The sequence below is a fragment of the Phacochoerus africanus genome, chromosome 13, assembly GCF_016906955.1.
Source record: "Phacochoerus africanus isolate WHEZ1 chromosome 13, ROS_Pafr_v1, whole genome shotgun sequence".
NCBI lineage: Eukaryota > Metazoa > Chordata > Mammalia > Artiodactyla > Suidae > Phacochoerus > Phacochoerus africanus.
In genome coordinates, this window is record NC_062556.1 from 74,584,256 (window position 1) to 74,604,693 (window position 20,438).

General features: G+C 43.0%; 1 protein-coding gene across 1 annotated transcript in view; it reads right to left on the bottom strand.

Moving 5' to 3' along the window:
- Positions 1–20,438, bottom strand: part of NALF1 (NALCN channel auxiliary factor 1) — a 602,338-nt gene that overhangs the window by 236,936 nt on the left and 344,964 nt on the right. The window lies entirely within an intron of this gene.

The window sequence follows — 20,438 nt, forward strand, 5'->3', positions numbered from 1 at the left end:
TAATCTTAGACTTATTCAGGCCTGGGTCTGGGTATCAGCACAGTTCACAAGCTCTGTGGCATCGGAAAGCTCAATCTTCTCATCTGTAAGGGAGAATCGCACCCAAGGCTCCGGTTGTTCGGAAGATGAAATGTTTTACTAAATACCCAACGAACTCCCCATATTATTGTTACCCACATTCTGGAAAATGGCAGCATAATCCCCCAGACAAAGAGCAATCATCTGATGTCAAACAGCATATTTTATTTCATGTCTTATAAAAATTTTTCATGGCTATCAACTGAGAGGTTGTTTTGTAGAAAAAAGGCACACTCAGATTCTGCCATTTTCTGACTGGGGATTATGCGGGGTCTCAAGAGCGTCGCCTAACAAAAATCTAAAATGCAGAGGAAAGGAAGGAAGCTCTCCAGATACGGATCATTGACCATAGTGAGCCCTGGACCCAGTGCACTTGATACACACACACATAATTCAGAAAGTATAACTGGGCATGACTAAGACGGGAAAGAGGGCTCAGTCTCTGGTAAAAAGTTACGGCTGGGGGGGTTAGTCCATGGGCGCATAACCAACCCCAACACTTTGTCTTTTGTCTTTTTAGAGCTGCACCTGCGCCATACAGAGGTTCCCAGGCTAGCCATCTAAACAGCTGCAGCTGCCAGCCTACACCACAGTTGACGGAAACGCGGGATCCGAGCCGTGTTCGTTAACCACTGAGCCACGACGGGAACTCCCTGACCTGAACATTTTCTTTACCTTTCCAAAAACTTTGGTACAGTTCTCATCATTTCTTCTTCTTTTTTTTTTTAAATTTAATTTATTTAATTTTTTTCCCGCTGTACAGCATGGCGATCAAGTTATACTTACATGTATACATTTTTTTCCCCACCCTTTGTTCTGTTGCAATATGAGTACCTAGACATAGTTCTCAATGCTACTCAGCAGGAAATCTATTCTAAGTTGTATCTGAGAACCCCAAGCTCCCGATCCCTCCCACTTCCTCCCTCTCCCGTCGGGCAGCCACAAGTCTATTCTCCAAGTCCATGATTTTCTTTTCTGTGGAGGTGCTCATTTGTGCTGGATATTAGATTCCAGTTGTAAGTGCTATCATATGGTATTTGTCTTTGTCTTTCTGGCTCATTTCCCTCAGTATGAGAGTCTCTAGTTCCATCCATGTTGCTGCAAATGGCATTATGTCATTCTTTTTTATGGCTGAGTAGTATTCCATTGTGTATATAGACCACATCTTCCGAATCCAATCATCTGTTGATGGACATTTGGGTTATTTCCATGTCCTGGCTATTGTGAATAGTGCTGCAATGAACATGCGGGTGCATGTGTCTCTTTTAAGGAGAGTTTTGTCCGGATAGATGCCCAAGAGTGGGATTGCGGGTCATATGGAAGTTCTATGTATAGATTTCTAAGGTATCTCCAAACTGTTCTCCATAGTGGCTGTACCAGTTGACATTCCCACCAACAGTGCAGGAGGGTTCCCTTTTCTCCACACCGCCTCCAGCATTTGTTATTTGTGGACTTACTAATGATGGCCATTCTGACTGGTGTGAGGTGGTACCTCATAGTAATTTTGATTTGCATTTCTCTTATAATCAGCGATGTTGAGCATTTTTTCATGTGTTTCCTGGCAATCTGTATATCTTCCTTGGAGAACAGTCTATTCAGGTCTTTTGCCCATTTTTCCATTGGTTGATTGGCTTTTTTGCTGTTGAGTTGTATAAGCTGCTTATATATTCTAGAGATTAAGTCCTTGTCCATTGCATCATTTGAAACTATTTTCTCCCATTCTAAAAGTTGTCATTTTGTTTTCTTTTGGGTTTCCTTTGCTGTGCCAAAGCTTTTCAGTTTGATGAGGTCCCATGTGTTTATGTTTGCTCTAATTTCTATTGCTTTGGGAGACTGACCTGAGAAAATATTCATGATGTTGATGTCCGAGAGTGTTTTGCCTATGTTCTCTTCTAGGAGTTTGATGGTGTCCTGTCTTATATTTAAGTCTTTCAGCCATTTGGAGTTTATTTTTGTGCATGGTGTGAGGGTGAGTTCTAGTTTCCTTGCTTTGCATGCAGCTGTCCAGGTTTCCCAGCAATGCTTGCTGAATAGACTTTTCCCATTTGATGTTCTTGCCTCCCCTGTCAAAGATTAATTGACCATAGGTGTCAGGGTTTATTTCCGAGTTCTCTATTCTGTTCCATTGGTCTGTCTGTCTGTTTTGGTACCAGTACCACACTGTTTTGATGACTGTGGCTTTGTAATATTTCTTGAAGCCTGGGAAAGTTATGCCTCCTGTTTGGTTTTTGTTTCTCAGGATTCCTTTGGCAATCAATTCTGGGTCTTTTGTTGTCCCATATAAAATTTTGGATTGTTTGTTCTAGTTCTGTGAAAAATGTCATGGGTAATTTGATAGGGATTGCATTGAATCTGTAGATTGCTTTGGGTAGTAGGGCCATTTTCACAATATTGATTTTCCCAATCCATGAACATGGAATATCTTTCCATTTCTTTACATCTTCTTTGATTCCTTTGATTAAAGTTTTATAGTTCTCGGCATATAGGTCCTTTACCTCCTTGGTCAGGTGTATTCCGAGGTATTTGATTTTGTGAGGTGCAATTTTAAAAGGTATCGTATTTTTGTATTCCTTTTCTAATAGTTCATTGCTGGTATACAGAAATGCAACTGACTTCTGAATGTTAATCTTATATCCTGCTACTTTGCTGAATTTATTAATCAATTCAAATAGTTTTTGGGTTGAGTCCTTAAGGTTTTCTATGTATAGTATCATGTTGTCTGCATACAGTGACAGTTTTATCTCTTCTCTTCCTATATGGATGCCTTTTATTTCTTTTGTTTGTCTAATTGCTGTGGCTAGGACTTCCAAAACTATGTTGAAGAGCAGTGGTGAGAGTGGGCATCCCTGTCCTGTTCCAGATTTGAGTGAGAAGGCTTTCAGTTTTTCCCCATTGAGTATTATATTTGCTGTGGGTTTATCATAAATGGCTTTGATTATGTTCAGGAATGTTCCCCCTACACCCACTTTGGCAAGGGTCTTGATCATGAATGGATGTTGGACTTTGTCAAATGCTTTTTCTGCATCTATTGAGATGATTGTATGATTTTTGACTTTTCTTTTGTTAATGTGGTGTATGACGTTGGTTGATTTGCATATGTTGAACCATCCTTGTGAACCTGGGATGAACCCTACCTAGTCATGGTGTATGATTTTTTTGATATGTTGTTGGATTCGGTTGGCTAAGATTTTGTTGAGAATTTTTGCATCTATATTCATCAAAGATATTGGCCGATAATTTTCTTTTTTGGTGTTATCTTTGTCTGGTTTTGGAATTAGGTTGATGGTGGCATCATAGAGTGTCTTTGGGAGTATTCCTGTTTCTTCAACTTTTGAAAAAGTTTAAGGAGGATGGGCACCAGATCCTCTTTATATGTTTGATAGAATTCGCCTGTGAAGCTATCTGGTCCTGGACTTTTATTTGTAGGGAGTGATTTTATGACCTCTTCAATTTCATTTCTAGTGATTGGTCTGTTCAGTTGGTCTGTTTCTTTTTGATTCAGTTTTGGCAGGCTGTTAGATTCTAGAAAATTTTCCATTTCTTCCAGATTGTCAAACTTGTTGCCATATAGTTATTCATAGTATTCTCTTATGGTTTTTTGTATTTCTGCTGTATCCGTTGTGATTTCTCCTTTTTCATTTATAATTTTGTTTATTTGAGTTCTTTTTCTCCTCTTCTTAGTGAGTCTGGCCAGGGGTTTGTCAATTTTGTTTACCTTTTCAAAGAACCAGCTCTTAGTTTTATTAATTTTCTCTATTGTTTTTTGAATCTCTATTTTTATTGATTTCTTCTTTGATCTTTATAATTTCCTTCCTTCTGCTGACTTTAGGTCTTTTTTGTTCTTTTTCTAATTCGTTTATGTGGAGGGTTAAGTTGTCAATTTGGGATCTTTCTTCTTTTTTGAGAAAGGCCTGTATCACTATAAATTTCCCTCTGAGCCCTGCTTTTGCAGCATCCCATAGAATTTGAGAGGTTATATCTTCATTATCATTTGTTTCAAGGTGTTTTTTAATTTCCTTCTTGATTTCCTCATTGACCCATTGGTTTTTTTAGTAGCATGTTGTTTAGTCTCCACGTAGTAGGTTTTTTTCTCATTTTTTTTTTCCCGTGGTTAATTTCTAGTTTCATGGCATTGTGGTCTGAGGAGATACTTGAAATAATTTCTATGCTCCTAAATTTGTTGAGGTTAGCTTTGTGTCCCAATATGTGGTCAATTCTTGAGAATGTTCCATGTGCATTTGAGAAGAATGTGTATTCTGCTTTTTTTGGATGTAGTGTCCTGAAGATATCAATTAAGTCTAACTTTTCTATTGTTTTCTTTAGGATCTCTGTTGCTTTATTGGTTTTCTGTCTAGAGGATCTGTCCATTGGTGTGAGTCTCCTACTATGATTGTATTCCCATCAATTTCTCCCTTTATGTCTGTTAATATTTGTTGTATGTATCTGGGTGCTCCTGTATTTGGGGTATGTATGTTGACGACAGTAACATCCTCTCCTTGGATGGATCCCTTAATCATTAAATAGTGTCCTTCTTTGTCTTTCTTTATGTCTTTTGTTTTAAAGTCTATTTTGTCTGATATGAGTATTGCAACTCCTGTTTCCTGTCATGTCTCTTGGCATGAAATATTTTTTCCCACCCCTTCCATTTCTTCTTATTATTCATCGGGGTATCTCTGCGCTGGATCAACAGAGGTAAGACGACGATTGAAGAATGTAAACAACAGGAGTTTCCATCGTGGCTCTGTGGCAATGAACCCGACTAGGATCCATGAGAATGCAGGTTCGATCCCTGGGCTTGATCAGTGGGTTAAGGATCCAGCGTTGCCCTGAGCTGTGGTGTAGGTCGCAGACCTGGCTTGGACCCCAAGTTTCGGTAGCTGTCGTGGAGGCCGCAGCTGCAGCTCCAATTCAGCCCCTAGCCTGGGAACCTCCATGTGCTGCAGATGCGGCCCTAAAAAGTAAAATATAAAAAAAATTAAAAAATGTCTGAAAGATGAGGCTTTAAATGAGTGGTGAGCGTTATAGAGAGAACTACTTTCTCTCTGCTTTACTAACAGAATAGAGTGGTGTCTGAAAAAACAGTTGAGAGAGGGAGAGTGTGAGAGAGAGCAGGGGTGCAGAGAGAGAAAATATGAGTCTCGTTCTCTTGGGAACAGGAGCACTCAGCAAGATTTGAGTTTGAAGCAGAAACTACTTCGAAGGCAGACATGAATCAGAAATTCTATTCATTTGTTCACCACTGTGTACCTAGAACCTACATACAGAGTTGTTCCATAATTTTTCTTCCTGCACAAGTGAGCTGGGAAAAACAAGGCAAGAGAGAGCCGGGCTTTGCAGTGTGCCGGGCTCTCTAATGGCACGTGTGCCCCTGGGGAGGAGTCTGCCGCCTGTGAACAGCGACACGTGTTCCAGTGACCAAATGGGCTCTTGCTACTGCTGGGTAACAAGCCAGTCCCCCCAGACGTGTGCTGGTCCCTTCCTCCCTCACACACTGTTCCCTAGCCCAGCCTCTGGCCCTCACTCAGCCCTTCGGCTCTTCCCTGGGCCCCGCACTCACCACGTGTCTTAGCCCCCTTGTGCACAGAATCAGCTCCATTGGGTCCCCTGTCACCCGTGCCCTTTCACTGTGACAACCATTAGAGCTAACTGGACCAAAAGAGTTAAAAAAGCATGCACAAATAGTAAGGGAACATTCTCACTTTTACCCCGGCCACAGGGCTGGCCTCGTCCCTGGAAGTGGAGAAACAGAATGTTTACGTGATGTGTCCCTGGAGGAGTGGGCGGGGTAGTGCCCAGAAGGGAGCAGGTCTCAGACGGGTGGTCATCTGCGTGTGCAACGTCTGCGCTTTCTGTGTCGCTGTGAGCACGCAGATCCATTCAGCCACTGGACCAACACGCGGCGAGTGCCGACCACCTGCCAGGAGCCGTTTTGTGTGGCGGGGCTTTAGGACTCTATAAAGGACCCAAACGTGTGTATACAGCAGCCTTGGAATTGCTTTGGGAGGTTAAGGGTCTGAAAGTGGCCAGACAGATGTACGTGCTAGAGTCCCAAGGAGATAGTGACGTCATCGTGTCCTACTTATGGTTCACATCGGGCACCGCCTTTCCCAAGCTGACCCATTAGGGGCTGCAGGGCTCTTCCTGGTGTCCGTAAAGGCTGCTGCTGCGTGGCCACCTGCAGAGCAGAGCTGTGGGGTCAGGGCATTCCTGCAGCTGCCATGGGCAGGACCTGGAGATGGGTTGGGTGGGTGTAAAACTGGAACAAGAACTGCCTCATTGTCCACATGGGCGAAGAAAGACTGACCTAGATTATCGACAATGGGATATAAAGAATGAACTGGATGAAAAAGGAAGAGGTACCATTGCAGAGGGTGGATTAGAGCCAAAAAAGAGATAAAGGAATTAAAGTGACTGAGGAATTTCAAGCAGGGGGACTCGAATGACTATTTAAAAATAGTCAAGAGGACAAGAATCACTAGAATGACTATTAAAAAAAAAGTCTGGGAAGGCAACGTCAAGCAGGTTGGTAGAAGAAGTAGGCGAAGAGAAATGTGACTTTGAGCCTGGTGTCGGGACCTTGGAGAGCACGGAGGTCAAGACATCAACGTGGCCCTGCAGCTGGGAAGAGAGACGGGTGCTGGAATGTAGGTGAATGGACAAAGCTGTGTTTTCTGATGGCAGTCATGCTATTTTCAGGTCTTGGAAAATAGGAACTAATTTTATCATCCCAGCAACCTCCGGGTCTCATAAACATTCCACGTTTTCGAGATAAAGGACGAGGGACACAGAGGTTACCTAGAATTCCCAGGCAGCTGGACACGCAGGCAGAGTGCACTGCCTCCCACGACATTCACCGAGGGGCCATGGCCACTTCTGGCCCCGGCAGTTTTCTTTGCAGTGTGTGGTGTTTTTCCAGGAGGAGGTGGAAGCTGAGAGACGGTGATGGAAGCCTGTTATAAGGAAGACACGCACCCCGATGTTCACTGCAGCACCACTTACAGCAGCCAAAACACGGAAGCAACTGAACGCCCACGGACAGAGGAGTGGACAAAGCAGATGTGGCGCATCCACACGATGGAACACTACTTAGACGTAAGAGAAATGACGTCATGCCATTTGCAGCAACATAGATGGACCTAGAAATGATCATACTAAGCCAAGTTAGACGGTGAAAGACAAACACATTATATCACTTATATGCGGAATCTAAAAAGGGGGGGGGGCACAAATAAACGTATTTGCAGATCAGAAATAGACTTAGAGACTGGAAAGCTCTCATGGCTACCGAAGGGGACAGGTGGGAGAGAGGGATGGATGTATATGGAATGACTGGCCAACAGGGACCTGATGATAGCACAGGGAAATCTACCCAGTGTTCTGCGATCGTCTATGTGGGGAGAGAATCTGAAAGAGAGAGCGGGAGAGAAAGAGAGAGAGAGAGAAGCTAAAAGATGATGTAAGCACTGACTTACCTTCTGCCGTTTCGGCCCCCACGCCCACCTGGAAGCCAAGCCCGGATGCTGCATTCTAGTCAGCGCTCCGAATAGGAGCTAGAGTATAGCCAAGAGATAGACCTTAAAGAAATCTGCATTTCAAGCACGGGGGGAAGCAAAAGAACCAAATGGGAAAGACAGAGGAGGGATAATCAGAAACGATGTGGGGAAACAAGAAAGAGCCATCCCAGAGCCTGGAGGCTGAGAGGGCCCAGGAAGGGAGGGTGGCTTCTGGCCGGTGTGGGGGAGAAAGTGCAGGGGATGGAGAGAACTCAGGAGAGAACCGAACACAAGCACTTGAAAGAGCTGTTGCGCTTGAAGACAGCGATTATAAGAGAGCTGTTTTTCTGCAGTGATTCAGGAAACCCAATTGTAAGGGGATGGACCACAGAGTGAGATGAGAAAACAGAAGTACTGAGTTAGGCTGCTCCCAGAGCCTTTTGGGGTTCGGGGATGATGCAGAGAGGGGAGTGTGGTTAATGCAGGGACAGGGGAACCAAAGGCCGAAGGGCTGCCCCATGTCTCGGGTGTGAGCTCCCCAGGCTGTGGCCGGCACTGCTTTAAACCTGAGAAGTGGGATGGAGCTGGGTACCAGGAGGAGCCCTACTTACTGCCCATCTCATTAGGCATCAGTAATAGTTATAAACATAATTTGCAAGAAGATGAAAGAGTCCAAATTCACGTTGCCAATGTTAAATATTTTTAACTTGGAAAATATAGGTTTTGAGTTGGCTGTGAACATCTCCAACAACGAGCTCCATTTGAAAGGCTTTGTGCCCTGGAGATGATGTTTCAGTCCCTGGCTGTGCCAGATGGGGTGTGAGTCACAGCACAGGAAGTAACACTGGATTTCATATGATGTTGCTTATACAAAGGATGTGGCCCTCCTGAAACCAGTTGCCCTGCAGATGAAAGGAAAATCCAGAGGGAGGCAATTAGGACGACTGTGCTCTGCTGAGCAGACCAGGAGCGTCGGACGCAGGCTGGGTCAGAGCTGCGAGGCGGGGCCCCAGGGATGGCAGCATCCTGCCAGTGCCGCGGCGGCGGAAACGTCTGCTTCTCTCAGGCCAGAATGCAGATGCCAGATAGGGAGACCCATGGTGAGACTTGCATAAAAGCATAGATTCACTGGGGAGGGGGCCTGGGTGGCTGCGAGTTAATTAGCTCTCAGATCTTCCCTCCCAGGTATTAACATTGCGGGTGTCTAAAGATAGCATCTTTTGAAGCACACTCGCTAGATTAGATGAGCGTAAAGCTTTATAATAATATATTGTGTCCTGATCACTTAGGGGTTACAATCCTCAGAACATCAGCACCAAGCCGGGAGCCTGTGAAACAACATGAGCTCACGCAATGACAGGACGCAGTGTCATTTTAAAAATGGGTACGACAAGGAGCTTGTTTGAATAAATCCTTCAGGCTTTTCAGCCCCTTTTCGCTTTTCCTCCAGCGTTTTTTTGGGGGGGAGGGGCTGGGCACGTGGAAGTTCCCAGGCCAGGGATGGAACCCGCGCCACAGCAGTGACCTGAGCCCCAGCAGTGACAACACCGGGTCTGTAACCACTAGGCCAACAGAGAACTCCTCCTGAGCGTTTTTGCTCATTGTTCTCCCGGCTGTTCTTCCCACGTCGGCTTGACACTTGAACGGATCTCCCTAACCCAGAAAGATTATTTCTTCCTGACTTCACTTTATCTCCTTGGCTTCTGATCATTTTCTTTCCTTTAACCATCGGACTTCTTAAATAAGTAAATTGCGTAACTCCTTCCAATTTTCCACCAGCTTTGTCTTTTCCCTCAGCTAAGCCCAGAGGGCTGTCTGCAGCCCTACATGCTGGGATGTCAATTCCAGAGTCCGGGTGTGGATGCCACTGCATCGCGCTCGCTTGCTCGTCTTCAGCGTTACTGGTTCCCTTCCCTTTCTCTCCTGCCTTGTCAGGCATCCACGTGTCCCATGTCATTGACCTGGTAACCCCCCTTGTCTCCTCCCTCGCCCCCCAGCTCAGGTCTTTGCTCTTAGCCCAGGACACCTCTGCCGTCTCTTCAAGTCCACCTCTCTTGCTCTAGAAGCACAAACGCTCTTCATTCACAGGCCACACTGGTCTGGCACAGGTGCTTTTGCTCTGATCTGGCACATTTGACTTAACACTGGGGCCTGATGCTTAAATTGGGAATTTTCGCATTCTGGCTTTTATTGAAAACGTGAAAAATCTAGATAAATCTCTTCCTGACAACCAGCTCAACAGCATCCTTCTGGATGGAACACATGCCTACGGCTTTACCCCAGAGGTTCCTCCTGGAACCTGCCCATCATTCAGATAATTTTCCTGCAGAACCGGTTTCATGACTACTGTGGTTGTTCACGAGGAGTTTTATCTTTTTCTTTCTTTTCTTTTCTTTTTTTTGCCATTAGCAGGATGAAAGAAACTTACGTATTGCTACTAACATATTATGTTTGGCTAGTGAAATTTTTTATTAAGTTAAATTAAAATGAAAGAGAATGTTTTTAAGGACCCATTTTTTTTGTTTTACTCAGAAGTATAATACAGTGTATCCTAGTTAAATTAAGTACTTAAATGTTAATGCATATTAAGAATCATAAATAACATGAGACACCTTGCAATTCTGTAACTGACATAACTGGTGCCTTATTTTATAAAAAGGAGACATTTTCAGAGGCGTTTTAGGCGTCTACAGCAAAACCGAGTGGAAGTACAGAGATTTCGTGCTCACATACACGCAAGCCTCCCCACCAGGACATCCCCCATGCGGGTGGGGCAGTAGCTACAACCACCATCCGACGCGGACGGCCTGTCACCATCACCCAAAACCCAGGCTTTACATCGGGGTTCACGCCTGATGGTGTCCACTGCACTGGCTTTTGTCAAATGTGTGATGGCAAGTGTCCACCATCCTAGTGAATACAAGTAGCTTCAGGGCCTAAAAATCCCCTGTGCTCCGCCTGTGTCACCCCCCCCCCACCCGCACCCCCGCCCCGTACGTAACCACGCATCCTTTTTACTGGCTCCATAGGTTTGCCCTTTCCGGAGTGTCACAAGGCTGGAGTCGCACAGAACGCAGCCTTCGCACCCTGACATCTCTCATCTAGAAACGTGTATTTAAGATTCCTCCACCTCGTCTCAGGGCTTCGCCACTCACTTCTTTCCAACACGAAGAGCACCCCCTGCGTTCATGGTTATTTACCCACTCACGCCCTGAAGGACATCTTGGTGGCTTCCAAGATTTGACAATTATCCATAAAGTTTCTACACATATCCGTGTGCAGGTTTTTGTGTGGACATACGATCCCAGCTCATTGGGGTAAATACCCAGGGGCATGACCGCTGGATTGTTTCACCTGACTTTTTTCAGTGCTTTCTTTCTGACTGCGGGAAGGTCAAAAGGCAGAGGAGTGGACCTGGGGAGCTGTGGGGAGTCGGGGGCAGGGGGGCGCTTCTTCATTGACACAAACCATACACAAAAAAAACCCCACGTCAGAAGCCCTCTCCCCGACACCAGTCCCTTTTTAATTCAGAATTAGAACACAAGATATTTTTCCACGACAGTGCAAAAAACACAGAAAAATGAAAGCAATGGGGAACATTTAGGAGACCCTGTCACCCAGATTTATGTTGCCCATGACATGTATCAATAGTTTTCCAGAATTTGTTTCTCATTTGAATAAACTCCCGTCTAAAGACTTAAGAAGCCATCATTTGGGACCAGCAGGAGTCACCCAAATAAAGCGTATTTTATTAAACGTGGATCCTTACGTTTAATAAAATACTTAAGGATTCTAAACAACTGGCTTCACATCAAATCTTTACTACTTAGGATACAAACAGGGAAACTTTCTACCATTTGTGGCTTTCACAGCAGGAGTCTTATTTTCAGGGATGGTAGATAATGCCTCGTGGCCTTTGATCTCCTTTTGTAGCCTCAGACCTCCTACAGGTTTTAGTTCAGAAAGATGAAACAGAACTTTCCCGTGCTCAGGACGCCTTTAACTCTAGGAAAAGTCTATAAGGACAGCAGGTAGGCAACCTACTCTCATGCTGACTTTTTCAAAAAATTATATTCAAAATCACGATAAACTTCCAAAGAGACCACCATCTCGTTAAAGAGAAGAGACGTAAGAGGCGTGACCCTTCTCCCACAGGTGCCGTCGGAGGAGGGCTTAGGTATGTCCCCTGCCATCACGAGGGCCGTATCAATGACTGCCTTTTTTTGGTTCAGAAGGTTCCAAGGACAGCATCTCTTTGGTATCCGTCAATGTGAGAGCATAAGGCCACTATCAGCAGGAAGGTGACACACAGAAAAACCCAAGGATCACGTCAAAGGACAGAGTGTTTCCTTGTTTCATTTTTCCATTAAAGTTGCCCAAGTCCTGCTTTAACGCTAAAGAAATTTAAACCCAACAGTTTATGGTATAACTTAAAGTAAAGCCCCTCTAAAAGGCACAGGCACTTTAAAGACATCTGTGGAAGATCAGATTTGGGCGGGACATTCAAGGCATTTGACTTAACCCCCTCCTTTCGTGGTGGCTTCACTAGCCCGTGATGGTCCACTGTACCTGGGGGAAGCCCTGCTCAGGCGAGCAGGGGACTGTGAGACACTCAGAACGCATACTGGCACTGATCTAACTCATGAGATAACTTTTTAATCCTTTTTTCCCTCTTAAGTGTGCACCTAAAAACACTGTGCTGAGACCCAAGAACGTGGGGCAGGCAGAAAACGGGAAGGGATTTTCTTCCCTAACCTGGAAATCTTCCTGGAGTAAAACCTTATTGTTTAGACTCTTAGAGGATGTTTACTATTTGACCTGCTCAAGTGGTAACTGCATCTTTATAGGTTAAGATAAAAGAAAAGCATATACATGTTGCCAAGAACTGTATGATTTATTTGTTGCTCAAAGCCAAATGGCCAATAGAAGATGATACGAACAAATGCCAATAGGAGTCTAAGACAGTCTTCTAAACAAACGTTCTAACATTTGTTTGGGCTAAGAAAGCCCAGCGAAGAAATACTTTCTAAACATGCTTCTACGGCTTTACTTAGTTTTGGCAAAATGTTTTTGCTTAAATTAAAAAAAATAGAAAACATTAAAAAAACCAGATTCTACAATAATACTGTCTGTTTCTACGGTATGTTGCTCTTATTTTCACTGACAGAGGAGGAAATATCCACAGCCCAAGACTGCACCCTATGAATGCTGTCTCGGCCCTGCAAGCAGGGCTTGTTTTGTTTTGTTTTGTTTTTCCTGCTGAATCTAAAGTAAGTAAAAGTCTCTTGTGTGTAAGAATGTCATTTCTAAGCTTTTTTTTTTTGCCATTTTTCTGACATCTTTTCTGTGTATGTGAACAGAAGTCTTGCATTTTGGAACCAAACCAAATGTTTAATTAAAAAGAAAAATGAATATTCCTTTGTATCTCACTTCTTTCATCTCAACCCCAAAGAGGCAGGAGTGGGAGGCGACAAGATGATAAATAGAAAAGCCACAAGCCCGGACATCTCCAGGGATTCACAACCTCCGCATTGATTCCCCAGGGGCACAGCTGTGCGTCACGCAGAGGAGGACTGTGCAACCAGAGGGGCTGGGAGGGGAGCTCAGCAGCCGGGGTTATCGACTCTTTACATAACACCCAATTATTTTTCTAATTTAACACACATCTCAAAAATCCTGAGACTTGGCACCAACCTCTAATATTATGAACTAACAACTGACTTTCAGGGTATTCTTCTATGCTAGAAGTAGGTGTGTTCTGTCCCCATATGCTTACTGCTTTTCTAGGCCTTTTGGTCTATAAAAGATGTTCCTGGGATCAAATTCAATTTCTGCAAAAGGTACACAGAATTCTGTGGTTAAGCAAAGCATTGATCTGTTTTGAACCCAGCAAATCTCACTATGGATTTTCATGTGGTGCTATCCTTTGTGAGGTGACACATATTATAGGTCGAAAATTAGATATTATAGTTGTATACGGTATTTTATTTTATTTTATTTTATTTTTTATTTTTTTGCTATTTCTTGGGCCGCTTCCACGGCATATGGAGGTTCCCAGGCTAGGGGTCTAATCGGAGCTGTAGTCACAGGCCTACGCCAGAGCCACAGCAACGCAGGATCCGAGCCGCGTCTGCAACCTACACCGCAGCTCACGGCAGCGCCAGATCGTTAACCCACTGAGCAAGGCCAGGGACCGAACCCACAACCTCATGGTTCCTAGTCAGATTCATTAACCACTGCGCCACGATGGGAACTCCTGTATACGGTATTTTAAATGCAAACTGTGTATATTGATAATAAAAATTTACCATAGATTAAAAAAAATTTTTTTTTGTCTTTTTGTCTTTTTAGGGCTGCACCAGCAGCATATGGAGGCTTCCAGGCTAGGGGTCTAATCAGAGCTACGGCCGCCGGCCTACACCAGAGCCACAGCAACACGGGATCCGAGCTGAGTCTGCGACCTACACCTCAGCTCACGGCAACGCTGGATCATTAACCCACTGAACAAGGCCAGGTATCGAGCCCCCAACCTCATGCTTCCTAGTCAGATTTGTTTCCACTCTGCCACAGTGGGAACTCCAGATTTTAAAATTTGATTTTGCTTTTCTCTCAACTCATATTCCTAAAGGCAGAATTATTCTAACAATTATTTTTCTTCTTTAGAGACTTATCTTTAAATGTAGGAACACTTCGACTAATGGCAGCATAATCTAATCATGGGCATTAGAAGGAAACATACTACGTTGGGGTTGTCTTAAATATAATCCTAAATTTTTCTTAAAAAGAATCTGTTGGCATGTGAGGGCACACCATTTAATATTTAATGTGGGACTTAAAGCCACATTATAAACTAGAGTGTAAAATCTGAATATACTGCATCTAAAAACCCAAAATTCGGAGGATTATTTTGTTAAAAGGGAGAACAAAACAAAAACTTGAACGCTCAATAAAGACCAAACCTATGGCTTAGGCTCTAAGTTCTCAGATTTATCATTAATATTTTTTAAGGTAAAAATAATGTATGCCTCTTTAAAAAATGAGATCCAAGCAAATTCTTTTGGAGAAAATTATGCTCTTTTGATTGGATACAAAAAATATAAACTGTAAATTCTGTTTTATTAATCAAAACTATTATGAACATGAAGTAACTGAAACTAGGTGAAATCATGCTATAATTTGCAGAAACATTCACTTGTACTGTCACTTATGAACTAAATCGCTGTAGAGAATATTAAACTCACTGTCCAGGTGAAGAAAATAAGATTTTAAAAATGCTTTTAGAAACATTCTTTTGTCTTTATATTGAACTTTCAAAATACTTTATTCCACATAAACATTCAAAACAATCTTTTCTATGAAGTAGGAAGAATAAGAAATACATTTTTTCTTGCATGCATGTTTTGCCTCCAACTAGGTCAGAAATGCTTTTAAGAAACTGTGTTGCATTTTTTTTCCTTTTATTTATCCATTTCACTGCCTAGGTCACTAAGCATGCTCAAGTTTTCAAAACATGTTCTTTGAAAGATACTCTTAAGATCCAACAAAATACTCAACTGAACTGAGTGAAGAAGGGTGGGCTGGCTTTCCCTTTTCACCTGTCTCAGGTCCCAGCCCTCCCACTCCCACCACCTCCCAGACTGAGTTAATGAAAGGCAGGAGGGAGTCTTAACTCCTGTCTTTAGGCCACCACGTATTTAACACCTTGATGTTTTCCTTGGCTTCGTAAACACTGGTTCTCCCTTATCTATCTAGTTTCCTTTGCAATTGGAACCTTCCAAGGAAACTATTCTGTTTACCCATAAATGTGTGCCTTTTGCCATTCTGGGTGTTCCAAGTTAAAGTAAAGAGCAGTGTTGAATTTCCCTGCTTTGTACAGTCACTGCAAATCACCCACAGTCTTTGAAAGCCTCTCAGGTAATCCAAAGAAAACAAATACAAAATCCAAAGCTTGGACCAACAGAAAGTTCATAGTTTGGCTAGTTCCCTAAAACAAAAGGAAAAATAAAAGAAACTTGTCTGTGAATTATTATTATCAATTACGAACCTGTACATATGTAGTGAATACTGCATACATGTCAAGAAAGGTTAGGTCATAATAGGAGAGTCATTTATGGATTTATTCAACCACTCAACAGAGATTGCTTGAGTGTAAAATGCCAAGTAGTGGGAAGACAGAAGAAACAAGCGTGTGAGATTATTGTAATAAAACACAGTGTGTAGCGAAGTTTTAAGTTCAGCAGGGCCAGGCGGTCTGAGCCCTGAACATTCTAGAAAAAGGTCTGTGTTAGGAGGATTGCCCTCTGACAGGCTCCTGGGGCATAACTTCTGAGCCCTGGGAAAGTCCTGCCTGGTAGCAGTTGATAAGGCAACCCCAAGGCCTGGGGCCACCCTGCATCAGTGGTTTAGCTCTGGGGGTTCGAGGCTGCATAGCTAAGGTCAGTCACTTCTGTGTGCCCCAATACAACCCTGACCGCAAGGCTGGGTGAGCTTCCCACTTGGGCACCACTTCACAGGCGCCTTGTCCTTGTTGCTGAGGCATTAAGGCTGTGTCTGCAAGCCTTCACTGGCGAGGACGCCAGGAAGCTGGCTCCTGGTATCTCCTGGGCCTCCCTCCGCGCGCTTTCCCTTTGCTGATTTTGGTCTGCATCTTTTCACGTGAGAAACCATGATCGTGAGCACATCAGCTTCTCTGAGCCCTGCTATGAACCACCAGGCCTGAGGGTGATCCTGGGGCCGCCTGGCAGGAAGAAGCATGAGGACGGACCAAAGCACAGAGGGAGGGAGACGTCTCCTTGGAGATTCGGGGACGGCATCAGATAGAAGGAGACGTGGGGTCCGAATCTGAAGAGGAAAGGAAGGGGCCCTCATTTCTGCCTATTCACTCAAACCAGGCGCGGTGCTTCATGATTTTGCCTAAATTCTTTCATTCGATCTTCACAATGTTCCTTGATGTAGCAATTATCACGTGCACTTTGCGAACGAGAAAAACACACCGACAGAGGGATGAGAGACTCCCAGGTAGGTCTGTTAGATTCCAGGTCCGTGTGTCCTTCATGGTCCTGGGGGCGTGGAGACACGTCCTACAAGATCTGCCGAGGAAGCTGTAAACGTCCAAAGAGGGCACAGAACAGAGTGAGAGGGAAGGATGGTGCTGGGCCAAAAAAGCCACGCATGTCCGATTTGGGATTTTACTCTGCAGGTGATGCAAATACACTGAATAAGGTGAACACTGAATAAGGTGAAAGAGAAAGATTCTTCGTTTTTGCCTTCAAAATGTTCTCAACTGAGAGGCATCGAAGGAGACTGGAAGATAAAACAAATGTCCAGGTGTCATCGTGCCATCTGACTGGAGATAAGCTTCCATGGCACACGACAAAAGCAGTGGGACAGATGTTTGAAATGGAGGCAGGGCAGCTGTGGAGAGCAGAGCTTTCCTGGGTTAAGAGACGTTCGGAAGAGAAAGGAAGAAGCATGGGTCATGCTTTACACAAGCAGGAGGGAAAGAAGAGGAAAGGGAATTTTTTAAAAAAGCAGTGAATGCGGTTATGAGCCCTTCCATCAAACCAGAAGCAGTGCTGGTTCCTGACATAATGGTTTGTAAGCCTCAGTTTCTTACCCGTGGATGCTCATAATCTAGTAGGAAAATGACATGTAAACAAGTCTTTTCAATCCTAGATCATGGAAGCACAGACCTGTGAACAAAGAGCTATAAACACTGGAAACAGGAACTGCTACTTAGGCTTAGACCAGCCAGCCCATCTCCCCACGTCCCAGCCTACGTGCCCGACACCAGAACCTAGGTTCCCATCCAGCAGGCGGCTTAGATTCCCAGCTCTGCCATTTACTAAGCTATGGTACCTGGGGCAGGCTACCAGTGTGCTACACGGCTCTATTTTGCCCATATGCAAAATAAAGGTTCTTTTATTTAGTGACTCCTATAAAAACTGACATACTAAAGTGACTGCTACACAACACTATCAAGTGACAGCTGGCTAGTACTACCATTACACATGAAAATGAATGAAATTTAAATGACAACTATTTGGCAATGGCATAGATGATATATACACTGTCAGTGGGGGGAGTCAAAGTGTCATTGAAGTGACACAACTAGTGGGGCTGAAAGTGTGAGTTCTGAATTCTTATGAGCTTTAGGTTGAATTTTTATGTCTGGAGAAATCATGCCAAGATTTGAATAAATGCACTACGAAATTTTAAAATAATTCAAGAATCATCTGATCTCTCTTCCCTCGTCATTACAAGCTGGACTTTTGTCTTATTTTTTCAAAAAGGATTGACCCTAAATAGGTCAATGGAACTTCTTGCTTCCAGGAACCCAACAGTTGCTTCCCCTTTGTGGCCTATAGCTTCTAAAAATTCAGATTTTGAGCTGCATGGTCCAGTCAGCAACAAGAAGAACTGGGGGCTGAGAGTGTTTATTTGATGGGTCAAAGATTTATTCCTTGAGATGAGGTAGGAAAAAAAAAAAAGCCAACAACATTAGGTCTTTGAGTTGGAGAGAATCTCTTTGTATCATAGTTTTGTGGAACTTACTGTAAAGTTTTTGTTTTGTTTTGTTTTGTTTTTCCTTTCATGTATTCTCCATTTTTCTCCCATTTGGGGGCTGTTGGACAATGTGCAGATAGGGTGATGGTGTGGAATCTGCTTGCTGCTTCTCTCAAATTGCTCTATCAACTCATTTATTCCAATGTGCCTTTTCCTCATGCCCATGCTGTGGGGCCCCGAACAGATGATGCTTCATAGTAATCACTTACAGACGTCACACCCTCTCCCACCAAAACCTCACGCGGCGTTTTTGACCCCTTCATTGGGATTTTTTATTATCCTTTGTACCTACTACTTCAGTGTGCTCTTTAAACATAGGTGTAAATCCTGTAGGTATAGTATATGCCTCTGGCCATTTGAACGTACAGGGCAGGTCATGCTGTTCCATGCGAACATGGAAGCAGGTGAGTCCTGGAGACATTTCTATTACTAAGAGAAATGAAAAATATTGAGTTACAATCTGTATAATTTTGGCACCTGACATAGATGTATATTTTCATTTCTGAAAGAGTAATTTTAAAATATGCCCCCAGTTCTCTAAAAGAGCTATTACTACTCTACATTCTCACATTTCTGGGTAAAATATAATAAAATTTTTCACAATCCAGCTATGAAGGAATAGCAGTGCATTCAGTCCTACATATTTCATACTTCAGCAATGCGGTGAAATCAAGCTACTGAAATCCACATAAAAATTCCATTATATTCTCATTCTTATGGCATAATTTTTTACGATTAATGAAAAGAAAGTACCAATTAAGAAGCTTATACTACTAATACTGCATTTAGCAGCAGAAATAGCTATATGAGAAGCAAATAAGATCACTGAAAAGTCAGATACTTTAAACTGTCAGTAAAATTTTTTAATCTGATTTAGCAATCAATATTCTGGAAATATTAAAGTCAGTAACTGTCATACTAAGAAAAGTAAAAGGCTATTCTTTACCTCTGTCTTGTACTAAGGAAATGCATTTAATTAATGCAAATAAGAAACAAATTGCTAATGTTTTACAATTTGAACAAGAACAGTGCTAAATACTCTGGTGAGCTGAAGTGACTTTTGTTTCAATTTAATCCAACCCAACTTGTAAAAATTTATTTGTAATTACTTGAGGGGAAATGGAGGCCACTATGCCAAAACAATTTATTCCGTTCAAGAAATATTGACAGGTTCCAAGAAGAATAGCTGTCCATTTCTCTACCCTCATCAACCTTACAATCTGGATAAGAAAGAGCAACACGTAACTCTAGGACATGGCAGAATGAAATAAGTGACAAGAACGTCCTGCAGTAAATATTTAGAACCACAGCCCATTACCAGCTACACTGGTCAAAGCACTTAATCCACTTAAATTTTGTGCCTGAGTTCTTCACTTTAACACTATCCGCTATAAGACAAATACAGGAATAACACAAAATAACATGTGAATAGATACAGACCACTTAGTACTTCTGGACAAAATAAATATACAAAAAACACCTTTTAACAAAGGATTGCAAGAGAGAATGATGAATAATTATATACCAATAAAATGGATAACCTCAAAGAAATAGACAAATTCCTAAAAATGTATACTCTCACAAGACTGAGGTTGGAAGAAATTGATGATATGAACAGGCCAATTACCACTAATGAAATTGAATCAGTAATAAAGCAACTCCCCAAAAAACAAATATCTAAGACCAGACGGCTTTACTGGTGGATTCTACCAAACATTCAGAGAGGTGTCAACACTTACCCTTTTGAAATGTATGGAAATATCACATAACTGTGTCGCATATCAGGAACTAACACAGTGTAGTAGGTCAGTGATACTCCAAAAGTAAGCAAACTCACAGAAAAAGAGATCAGATTTGTGCTTACCAGGGGCTGGGGTTGGGGGAGGGGCAATTGCATGAAGGCGGTCAAAAGATAGTACAAAATTCCAGTCATAAAAGAAGTGAGTAAAGGGACGTGCTGTACAACCTGATAAATATGATGAAAGCTCCTCTATGTTATACGTAAAAGTCATCAAGAGAGTACATCCTGAGTGCTCGTCACAGTTCTTTTTCTTCAATTTTGTATCCACGTGAGATGGTGGATGTTCGCTAGGCGCGTTGTGATAACCATTTCCCGATGTATGTAAGTCACACCATTATGTGGCACGTTGCACTTGTACGACGCCTAATGACAACTACATCTCCATCAAACCGGAAGAAAAACACCTTTTAATAAGTTACAGAGCTTATGAAATAGCAAGAGAGGACTCAAAAGTATAAACCCATAATGATGATAGGTAAGTTGAAGACCGAAGATACGAA